Raw genomic sequence first — 10,977 nt, forward strand, 5'->3', positions numbered from 1 at the left:
GGGGAGCATGGCAGGATTAGATGAATTCTAGATAGGGAAGAGGGGTGGGAGGGAGAGGGAGGGGTAGGGGATTAGCAAAGATGGTGGAATGTGATGGACCTCATTTTCCAAAGTACACGTATGAAGACTCAAATTTGGTGTCAACATACTTTATATATAAACAGAGATATGAAAAATTGTGGTATATATGTGTAATAAGGATTGTAATGCAAAAAACACAAAGTACATGTATAAAGGCATGAATTGGTGTGAACAGTGAACATACTCTATATACAAACATATGAAAAATTGTACTCTGTATGTGTAACAAGAATTGTAATGCATTCTGCTGTTGTGTATTTAAAAATATAAAATCAATAAAACTAAAAAAATATTTAAAACAAAGTGTTAATGAAATAATAACATGAAACATTTAATATCAGAGCATATCCACTGTCTATACAATCATCTATATTAAAAATTTCTATACCAATCTTCTCTTGGTAAGATTGGTTTTCATCTTTACCACAAAAGTTTTTCTGCCCTTTTGCTCTGAGATCTCAATAAATAATGTTTAGAAGTCATGTATCAACTCTCTGTTCCACCCATCAAAACACAGCACTACGCCAAGCTCACAACCCAAATAAGCAACAAACACACTTGTCCATATAGACAAAGCTCCCAGGAAGAATTCACCTGTGATTTCAGGGGCAGGTTGTGGCAGAGGTAGAATGCTTTCCTAACATATGTTTTGTTTGTTTTTCTTAAGTTTGAGGAAGATTTTATTTTGTCTAAAATTTACTTTTTGTGTACTTTTTATGTGCACTGAACACACACATTTGTCAGTTTAGAAAACTCCATCTATTTTAAGTTTTCTGCTGTTTTACATTATTCTTATCTCTTCATTCCTCCTTTCTATATAAAAAATAGTGTCTTTTCACAACTATAAAAACCTTACATATTTTAATTAATTAGTTCTTATTAGTTATACATGACAGTAGAATAAATTTTGATTCATAGTACACAAATGGAGCATAATTTTTCATGACTCTGGTTGTACATGAAATAGAATCACATCATTTATGTCACCATATGTGTGCCTCAGGTAATGATGTCTGTCTCATTCCACTGTCTTTCCTACCCCCTCACCCTCTCCCTCCTCCTCCTGCCCCTTTGCCCTATCCAAAGTTCCTCCTCTCTTCCCATGCCCCCGCCGCATTATGGCTCAGCATCCACTTATCAGAGGAAACATTTGTCCTTTGAAAACCTTACTATTGTTATGTAAAGGATATTTAGTCATTATTGGAAACAAATATATGATATCTTTTTAATTATGTATTTTGTTTTACAGAATTATATAATATGCATGTTCTTTTATTTTGTATGTACTTTGTATTGGTATAATTTGTGTAGGTATATTCAACAGAGTTTTAGGGATGCAAATTCTTTGAGAAGTGCTGTTCTAGCACATTGTTCTTTTAATATTGGCATGCTATTCTTGGTATGGATTTCATTTTATTTAGGAATTTCTTATTTGCACATTTCCTAAGCTTTCTAGTTCTTGCCACTATGAGAATTCTTATAACAAATACATACTGTGGCCATTCTGCTTTTACTTCTATGAGAAAGGTTCCCAGGAGTGACATAGCTGAGCCAAAAATAATATGTATTTTTAATTTTAACAGATATTACTAAATTGCTTTCCAAAGATGAAGTAACTATGTATGCATCCTACCATAATTTGTGAGATTACTTTTCCCTGTTTCTGGCACAGTAGATCTTGATTTAACTATGTTCCAATTGCAGTGCATGCAGCTACCTGGTAGGACAAATGCATTCCTGTTTTGCATAATATTCATGCTTGTAGCCAGATTTACAGTATTACAAAGGAAAAAAATATATGTGATCCTTTAAAATTGTGCAACTTTTATGACAACTGGGAGAAAATGTTTCCATTTTGTGAAATATTCCCATCCAAATAATGGCATAGTTTTCCTTCCGTGTGTTGAAATTTTCTTTTAAAATTTTCAAATAGGATTTTATTGTTTTATTTATATGCACCCTGTGACTTTCTAATGTACATTGTTTCTAAACATGTTATTGGTATTGTATCTACTGTGAAAAGGGTTGTTTTCTAGTCTTATTTCTAAGCATATCTTGCTTTCCAAGAGATATACTATTGATTTGTGTATTTACAGCTTTTGTCAGCTTTCAGCTTAGCAAAACATCATCAGAAAATGCTGTTAAACAAGCAAAACTTACTTTGTTGGATTTACTGAACTAAACAAGGAAAATACCTTGGGTGATTCCTAACAGCAACTCAAAAAGAAAAGTAGAGGAGGAAAGGGTTTTAGCACCTTGACTGGGCAATCAATTTTATCACAAGTCTTGCAAGTTTGGAAACTTCTTAAGGCTGGGCAGCGTATACGACATTAAAACTTCAGATTGATGGGCATGCCGAGATGGCAACTGAAACAAGCTTTGATCAACTTGTTAGTCATGATAGTTCAGGTATTTTAGTTGGTTTATACTCAGAGCACAAATATTTTATAAAGCTAAATCCTAAGATATCCTTTCTTTTTCTCAGCCTTAATATGTTGAGAATAATGTATCCTGATATCTGCATTTTTAATCACTGGGGTAAACTAAATTTATTTACATTCTCAGCCTTTTCCATCATGAGTCATTTTGTCAACCCAAGATATAAATTACATCATAGTCTGTGAGCATAATCAGCCCAAATCTTCACTGCTCTTTTGCTGTGTGTGTGTGTATATGAAAACACTCTGTTGGTAATATTACCAACATATATCAGTGTCAGATTTGTTTTAATTCTGTTTGTTTGAAGATCACTTGTTGGATCCTTTTATGGAACATTGTTTATGCAGCAATTCATCAGACTTGAGATGACACTAGAGCACACAAACACACAAAAAAAAACCCAAAACACTAAGGGTGGAATCCAGTGTTCATCCTCACATTTTAAACAGGAACTAAGAGTACAAAGGCTCTATTATTTTGATGAAAGTTTGGCTATGAAGTCTAGCTCCTGGGAAAGGTTCTTGAATATCATTAGGGTTAAGACAGAAATCTCTGAATCAAGGTATGATTTGATAGGGGGTGTATATGTCTAACCATCTGACTTGATGTTTTTGAAATCATCTAAAATATCATTCAGTGCTTGAGTCCAATGATGCAGGAAATCATGTGGCTTATTATAGCTCATTAGTACCAAAGGAAGCTGGCTGTCATCCAAAGAGTGCAAGCGTAAACACAGTAATGACATACGATGTGCATTTTAATCAAAAGGCAGGTATTGTACACACAAAAAGGTAACTGGAGATTCAAAAGCAAAGTTCAGAAAATAAAATTTGCACACATCTTAGATTAGTGGCTAAGGAATCTGTGTAACATGAGCCTCTAAATTAACCATTCCTCCTTTATACTTGTTCTAGTCAGGTCCTTTAGTAACAACATGCAAAAAAACTGACTAAAACAGGCACCTAGGTCGGTTCCATAGTTTAGCTATTGTGAACTGAGCTGCTATAAACATTGATGTGGCTGCATCACTGCAGTATGATGATTTTAAGTCCTTTGTATATATACAAAAAAGTGGGATACCTGGATCTAATGGTGGTTCCATTCCTAGATTTTTGAGAAATCTCCATACTGCTTACCAAAGTGGTTGGACAAATTTTCAGTCCCACCAACAGTATTTAAGTGTACCTTTTCCCCCACATCCTCTTCAACATTTATTGTTACTTGTATTCTTAATAATTGCCTTTCTCAATGAAGTGAGATGTAATCTTAATGTAGTTTTAATTTACATTTTTCTAATTGCAAGACATGTTGAACATTTTTTGACAATAACATTTGTTGACAATTTGTATTTGTTTCTGTGAAATGTCTGTTCAATTCCTTTGTCCATTTAATGATTGATTTATTTGGTTTTTTGGGTGCTAACTTTTTTGAATTCTTTATATATCCTGGAGATTAAGGCTCCATTTGAGGTGCAAGTGGCAAAGATTTTCTCCCATTTTATAGGCTCTTTTTTCACACTCTTGATTGTTTCCTTTGCTGTGAAGAAGCTTTTTAGTTTGAGACTGTTGGGAGCAGTGACTGAAAATTATGGGTCTTGAACTGTCCCATGACAGAGGTGATGACTCTCTTGGGAACCTCAGATACTAAAGCATCCATTTGGGATTGCCTAGTTGCTGTGGTGACACCCTGTACAATAGGAGGTTCTATTTCAGCAATGGGACTATTTAGTCCTTGACCTTGAGGTTCAGATGCCAGATGCTCTGGGGTAGCAAGTTGATAATCATAATAGGGTCGGTCATGCTCATGACCTTTGTTCCACTTACTTTGAAGAAATTTATCATTTTGATGTTTAGACTTATATAATTAATATGCTGAGCTTGTTTTGTGTTACTATCTCCAAACCCCTTGTGCTTTTTGGGTTTTATAAAGGAAGTCATTTCCTGTGCCAATATGTTGGAGTGTTGGGCCTAAATATTTCTCTAGTATATGCAGGGTTTCTGATCTAATGCCTAGGTCTTTGACACACTTTGAGTTGATTTCTGTGCAATCTGAGAAATAGGGGTTAAATTTTATTCTGTTGTATATGAATTTCCATCCCACCACATTTGTTGAATAGGCTATCCTGAAGAGAAGTTTTTAAAAGAGATAATAAATATTTGAAAAAAAAATCAAAGTATATAAAAAATAAAATGGCCATAGAAACTATTATGAAATATGTATGATATATACATTATATATAATATATATTCATAAGTAAAAATAAATATTAAGGACATAATTTTTTTTCAAAATACATAATTTTATCAAAGAGAATTAGAATTATCCCCAAATTTCAAAATAAGCAAATATTTTGATAATGCAAACACATTTATCTGGACAAAAAAAATGAACATTTTACAGAGAGAAAACAAATATAGGTATCTCTCTATACAGATAGAAACATCTCTATCTATGTATTTTATATATAGGTATATATTTATCTTCTATGTAGCAGTATTTGATAAATTATAGATAAACTTTCTTTTACATGAATAAATCCACTAATTTTGACTTTTCTTTGCAAACTTCAAAAACATCCACTATGTTTAAATTAACAATTCAGAGGCATTACCATGTTTCATTATGGAAAAATGATTTTGAATTAAAAATAAAATAAAATAATATACAAATATATAAATAATATATAAAAATAAAAACTGAATCTAGTTTACCTTACTTAGATCTTGCACATTTTTATTGTTATCTGCCATTTCTTTTTATTCTTTTAAGAATCTTTATAAATAAATATAATTAATATATAATACTTAAATAAATAGTTAAATTAATATTTTAATGTTAGAAATAAAAAGCACAAATGATAAAATTATAACTATATTGTAATTATGGAATTAAACCATAATTAAACTTGTCATTTTTAAGAAATAAAACCTCATAATACCACAATTGATAAAGAATTGCTGTTTGAAAGTTTTAATTTATAATTTCCAGATGTGGTCTACTTTAAGACCTTAAATTAATAATAAATCAAAAATTAATTAACAATTATTTTATATATAAAGTATTATGATATGGGATCATTAGAATAAATTCTTTAAATACTCTAGCAGATTTAAAAACATTATAAGTTAATTAAGCTGGGCTCAGTGGTGCATGCCTCTAATCCCTCAGAGACTGAGGCAGGAGAATTTTAAGTTTGAGGCCAGCCTCTCAAATTTAGTGAGATCCTGTCTTGTTTCAAAAATAAAAAAATAAAAAAAAAACAAGGATGTAGCTCAGTGGCAAAGCACTCTTGGGTTCAAGCCACAGTACCTAAATATGTAAATAAAGAATTCCATATCTTATAACTCAACCAATTTTTTTCAAAATAATGAAAATGTGCCCTAGAGTTCTTTACCCTTTGTGCCCATGCAAATGTGATGGAAATATAAATGTTCAGAATTATGAGAAATTGAATGAAGATTTGTGTTAAGAAAAGCATATCATAATATTGTTTTCCAGTTATGATAAAATCAGGGAAATGAGATATTTATTTTTAACTCAAAATCATTTGTCTACTTGTAACAGGCAAGATTTAAAGAAGTACCACTTCTTATAAGCTTTTCTGTCTAAGCTACTTTTTCCTTCCCATCTTCATCTCATTCTGGGAGTAAAAACATTCTCCCAAGCTCTGACCTATGGAATGGAATTTTACACACACACACACACACACACACACATACACACACACACACACACACACACACACACACACACACACACACCTCTAGACTCTCCACTTTTGATCTCCTATATAATCCTAAAACTGTTGCCAGTAACAGGAAGACAATTTTCTAGACCAGCTCTCTTCCCAATTTAGCCAAGCCAAGAATAAATCCCTTTCTCACTTCACCATTTCTCTTTTCCTCTATTAGTTAATCTCTCATTGTGACAGGTAACCAAATCTTGTGTATTGGGAACCCCAGAGTAAAGCCTTTGTCAGGTTATCACAAATAAACTTTCATGCACCATGAATACAGTGTGACTTATTTAAAATAAATAAAACATTTCAAGCACACATAGAAATACTTTCTTTCAACTATTTAAGTGTATACCTTTTCTTTCCGTCAAAGACCTGATACTTTTAACAAAACTCACACTTGTTTCACTACTACAAAGAGTAGTGAAAATATTTGATATGCTTTGAATGAATATGTACATGATTAGATCATTCTAGAGAATAAATAGAAATCTCAGAACACTCTTTTCTACTTAATAAGTAGCAAAAATTTCCCATCAAGCCATACAATTAAAAAGCTCAGCTGTGTGATGGTGTGAGCCTGTTAATTTCAGTGTCAAGTGGCTAAGGCAGGAGGATAGTAAGGTCAAGGCCATCAGCAGCCATTTAGCCAGACCCTGACTCAAAATTTAAAAAAAAAAGAAAGAAGGAAAGGAAGAAAGAAAGAAATAAAGGAAGGAAGGAAAGAAAGAAAGAAGGAAGGAAGGAAGGAAGGAAGGAAGGAAGGAAGGAAGGAAGGAAGGAAGGAAGGAAGGGGCTGGTGATGTAATTCAGTGTCAAAGCATCCGTGGGCTCCATACTTTTAGGGGTGGGAAGACATCCGAACAAGACAAACACTTAGCTAAAAGAGAAAGAAGAAAAAACATATTGGGAAATTAGGTAGAAATATTGAGTTTAAGGTACCAAAAATTAGTGTAGCAGTACTTAGTTTAGCCATACTTGTAAAGAAATTGTGATTAATTCATAGTTTTGAGAAATCTGAGAAAAATACTAAGAAATCAGAATAAATGAGGTATAGATTAAAAATTAAAAATTAATGAATTCTGGAAAGAACACTGTAATGGTGGAAGAGCCTTGTGGTCCAGATCCTAATCCCTGAAGCCTGTGAGTATGTTGCCTTCTCTGCTTGTGACCTTCTAGGCTAATTAGGAGTGATGCATTCATTATGAAGCAAAAGAAGAAGGAGGAGGAGGAGGAGGAGGAGGAGGAGGAGGAGGAGGAGGAGGAGGAGGAGGAGGAGGACAACAAGAAGATCTCAATAAAAACCAACATTTTCCAAAGTTAAGATCCAAGTGTTGTAGTCAAGAGGATATTTACAGCATAACATTTTTATAATAAAATATATAATCAAAATATTATACTTCTGCCTTTTTATATGTCTTAGGCTTCCTTTGTTCTCCCAATCTCTTCCCTTTATCTCTCTCCTTCCTGAGTAAGTGACTAAGCACAGGAGATGCTCAGAGGGATGGAGCAGCCCAGGATACATTAATTAACAACTTTTATAGCTCCCTATACTGAGGGGCGATTCCTGGGACAGGTTACCTTAGCAACAGATTGGAGCAGGGGCAGGTTATCTTGATAAGGGTGGAGGAAGGCTCTGAAGGTATTTCAATCCTTCAGGGGGCAGTCTGCAGCTTCTAGGAAATTGCACTCCTTGATCCGACTTGACTTGATTTACCTATCTATACTGCCTGTCTAATTCTGGCTTCAATGGTGTACCTCTCCTGACCTCCAGTTTTAATGGAGTTCCAGGCACATTTCCAGAGAGTTCCATCCAGATCCACCTTTCAACATTTCACTGCAGTAGGATGACATCACACTTTCAAGTCTCCACTGCCATGACAACTCTCTCACTTTGTCCCATGCTGACAGGTCCTAATTAGAATCTGTTCTTACAGATTTTGTGGTTGGGGGAATTATCCTTATCTCCCTGAGTTCTGGGATTTGGTCTGTGTAAAGGTCACAAAAGTTTCCCACTTCATAATAACTTATGTTATTCTTGTTAACATTTCTTCTGCAGATAATAGGTAGTTCGCTGGGGGATGTAACATATTCTGTGGACTTAAATCAGGTAGGGCTAAAGGTAAGTTATGCTCCTCAAAGTGAAACCATGTGGGGGACAGCAAGGTAGGTCTCATCCAATCATGTCTATGTCTGTCTGTCCCCTATTACTTGGGGTGTGCCCTTACTGACTACCTCTTATTCTTGGCCCATTTCTTTCTGCTTTCTGGACACCATGAGACAAGCAATTTCAGTCAGCCACACCATCTCTGATGTTCTTCCTCACCATAAGTCCAAAAACAACAGAGCCAAATGACCATGGACTGAAACCATGGGTCAAAATAATTTTTTCTAGGGCTGGAGTTGTGGCTCAGTGGTAGAGCGCTTGCCCAGCATGCGCAAGGGCCTGGGTTCGATCTTAGCACCACATAAAAATAAATAAATCAATAAAGGTATTATGTCCAACTACAACTAAAAAAGATAAATATTAAAAATAAATAAATATCCACCAAGTTGTACCTCAGACTGTCAGATAAAGCGGCGGGCCGGGCCCGCGGGGCGGTGAGCACGGCTAGGGCCGGACATGGTGGCGCTCTATGCCTGCACCAAGTGCCACCAGCGCTTCCCCTTCGAGGCGCTGTCTCAGGGGCAGCAGCTGTGCAAGGAATGTCGGATTGCACACCCAGTTGTGAAGTGCACCTACTGCAGGACTGAGTACCAGCAGGAGAGCAAAACCAATACAATTTGCAAGAAATGTGCTCAGAATGTGCAGTTGTATGGAATGCCCAAACCTTGTCAGTATTGCAACATAATTGCAGCATTTATTGGCAATAAATGCCAACGTTGCACAAATTCAAAGAAGTATGGACCACCATATTCTTGTGAGCAGTGCAAGCAGCAGTGTGCGTTTGACAGGAAAGATGATAGAAAGAAGGTAGATGGGAAATTGCTATGCTGGCTGTGCACACTTTCATACAAACGTGTTCTCCAGAAGACCAAAGAGCAAAGGAAGCACCTGAGCAGCTCTTCTCGTACAGGCAACCAGGAGAAGGAACAGTACAGCCGCCTGAGAGGTGGTAGCCATTATAACAGCCAGAAAACACTTTCTACATCTTCAATTGAAAATTAAATCCCAAAGAAAAAATCCAAGTTTGATTCAATTACAACAAATGGAGACAGCTTTTCCCCAGACCTGGCTCTGGATTCACCAGGCACTGACCACTTTGTCATCATTGCTCAGCTGAAAGAAGAGGTAGCTACTCTGAAGAAGATGTTGCATCAAAAGGATCAAATGATCTTAGAGAAAGAAAAAAAGATTACCAAGTTGAAGGCTGATTTTCAGTACCAGGAATCTCAGATGAGGGCAAAAATGAACCAAATGAAGAAAACGCACGAAGAAGTCACAGAACAATTGCAGGCCAAAAATCGAGAACTCCTAAAACAGGCAGCTGCCTTGTCCAAGAGCAAGAAGTCGGAAAAGTCAGGAGCTATAACCTCTCCATGACAGACTGCAGGAGGCTCTTCAGCAACAGCAGATGGGGTCATCCTGGGTTAGGGTTGGAGACCTGGCTGTTCTCTGGGAATTGCAAACTTTCTTAAGAATCTCTATTTTATTACTGTTATCCTTCTTTGTGTGATTGCAGTGAGCTGAATGAAAACATCTAGTTTGTGCTGTGTTATGACTGCATGCTTGAGTGTTTGGGATTTCAGGTTCAATCTCCTTCTCTTTCTCTCTCACTACTCCTTCTATGCTTTTCTTCCTCTTCTACCATCTCTTCCTCTTTTTTTCTCTCCCTTCCCTTTTCTTCCTTCTATCCCTTTCTTCCCTTTCCTCTTTCTCTATGTATTTTGGTTCTACTCTTTGTTCTTTTGTGGTGGTCACTGCTCAGTGTTATGTGCAGAATGATTTTTTTATGTCCATCCTTGCATCCTGCCATACCCATGAGCAAATAGTTTGGCATTAATTGTATATCACTGCCACCCTCTAACTTTAAAAACTGCCACCTTAAGACTTGGTACAATGAGAGAGGCTTTCTCTCTCCAATAAATCTTTTGCTTCAGGGTTTACTCTTGGGTTTTTTTCCAGGTATATTATGTATGAACTTTGTACTATGTATAGCCAGAGTTTTATTTATTTTTTTAAAAAAGAAACTTTTTCTTGATAAAAGAATAATGGTAGCCTAGCTAGTTGTTCTAGTAAAAGCGATGCCTCTTGGGGGGAAAAAAGTCCTATTCTCTAGCTTTTAGAAAATGCATCAGATCTTTTCTTTCTTGTTAACTTTAGAGTCTTAAAAACCGATTACTAAGGTGAAATAATTTCAATGTATACGTTTGGAGTTAAGTGCCTTTTAGAGGATTTCTTGGAAGATCATTTAAAGGAGATACTTAAGGGAGGTTGCAAAGATTTTGAACAGTCTGTCTTTTTAAGTAAGGGCAGAAAGAAAGGTTGTCCAGATTGTACTGAACATTTCCCTCCCCCACTTCCTTTATTCTTAGGTAATTGATTTTAAATTCTCATACTGCCACTTCTTTTTTTTTTTAAATACCCTTTACCTATATAAGTTGTTATACTGGGCTATTATTGACAGAAAACATTTTTTTAAACAGGAGCAGATTCAAAATGGTTCAACTATAAGACACTCTGGGACCAGTACAAACTGCTCAAGTATGGACTATTAGTG

At 35.5% G+C, this 10,977-nt stretch overlaps 1 pseudogene; it reads left to right on the top strand.

The window, feature by feature from the left end:
• The first annotated feature begins 8,807 nt into the window (after positions 1-8,807).
• Positions 8,808-10,359, top strand: LOC144372781 (protein FAM76A pseudogene; annotated as a pseudogene).
• The last annotated feature ends 618 nt before the right edge of the window (positions 10,360-10,977 follow it).

The sequence above is a fragment of the Ictidomys tridecemlineatus genome, unplaced genomic scaffold (genome assembly GCF_052094955.1).
Source record: "Ictidomys tridecemlineatus isolate mIctTri1 unplaced genomic scaffold, mIctTri1.hap1 Scaffold_162, whole genome shotgun sequence".
Classification (NCBI taxonomy): Eukaryota; Metazoa; Chordata; class Mammalia; order Rodentia; family Sciuridae; genus Ictidomys; species Ictidomys tridecemlineatus.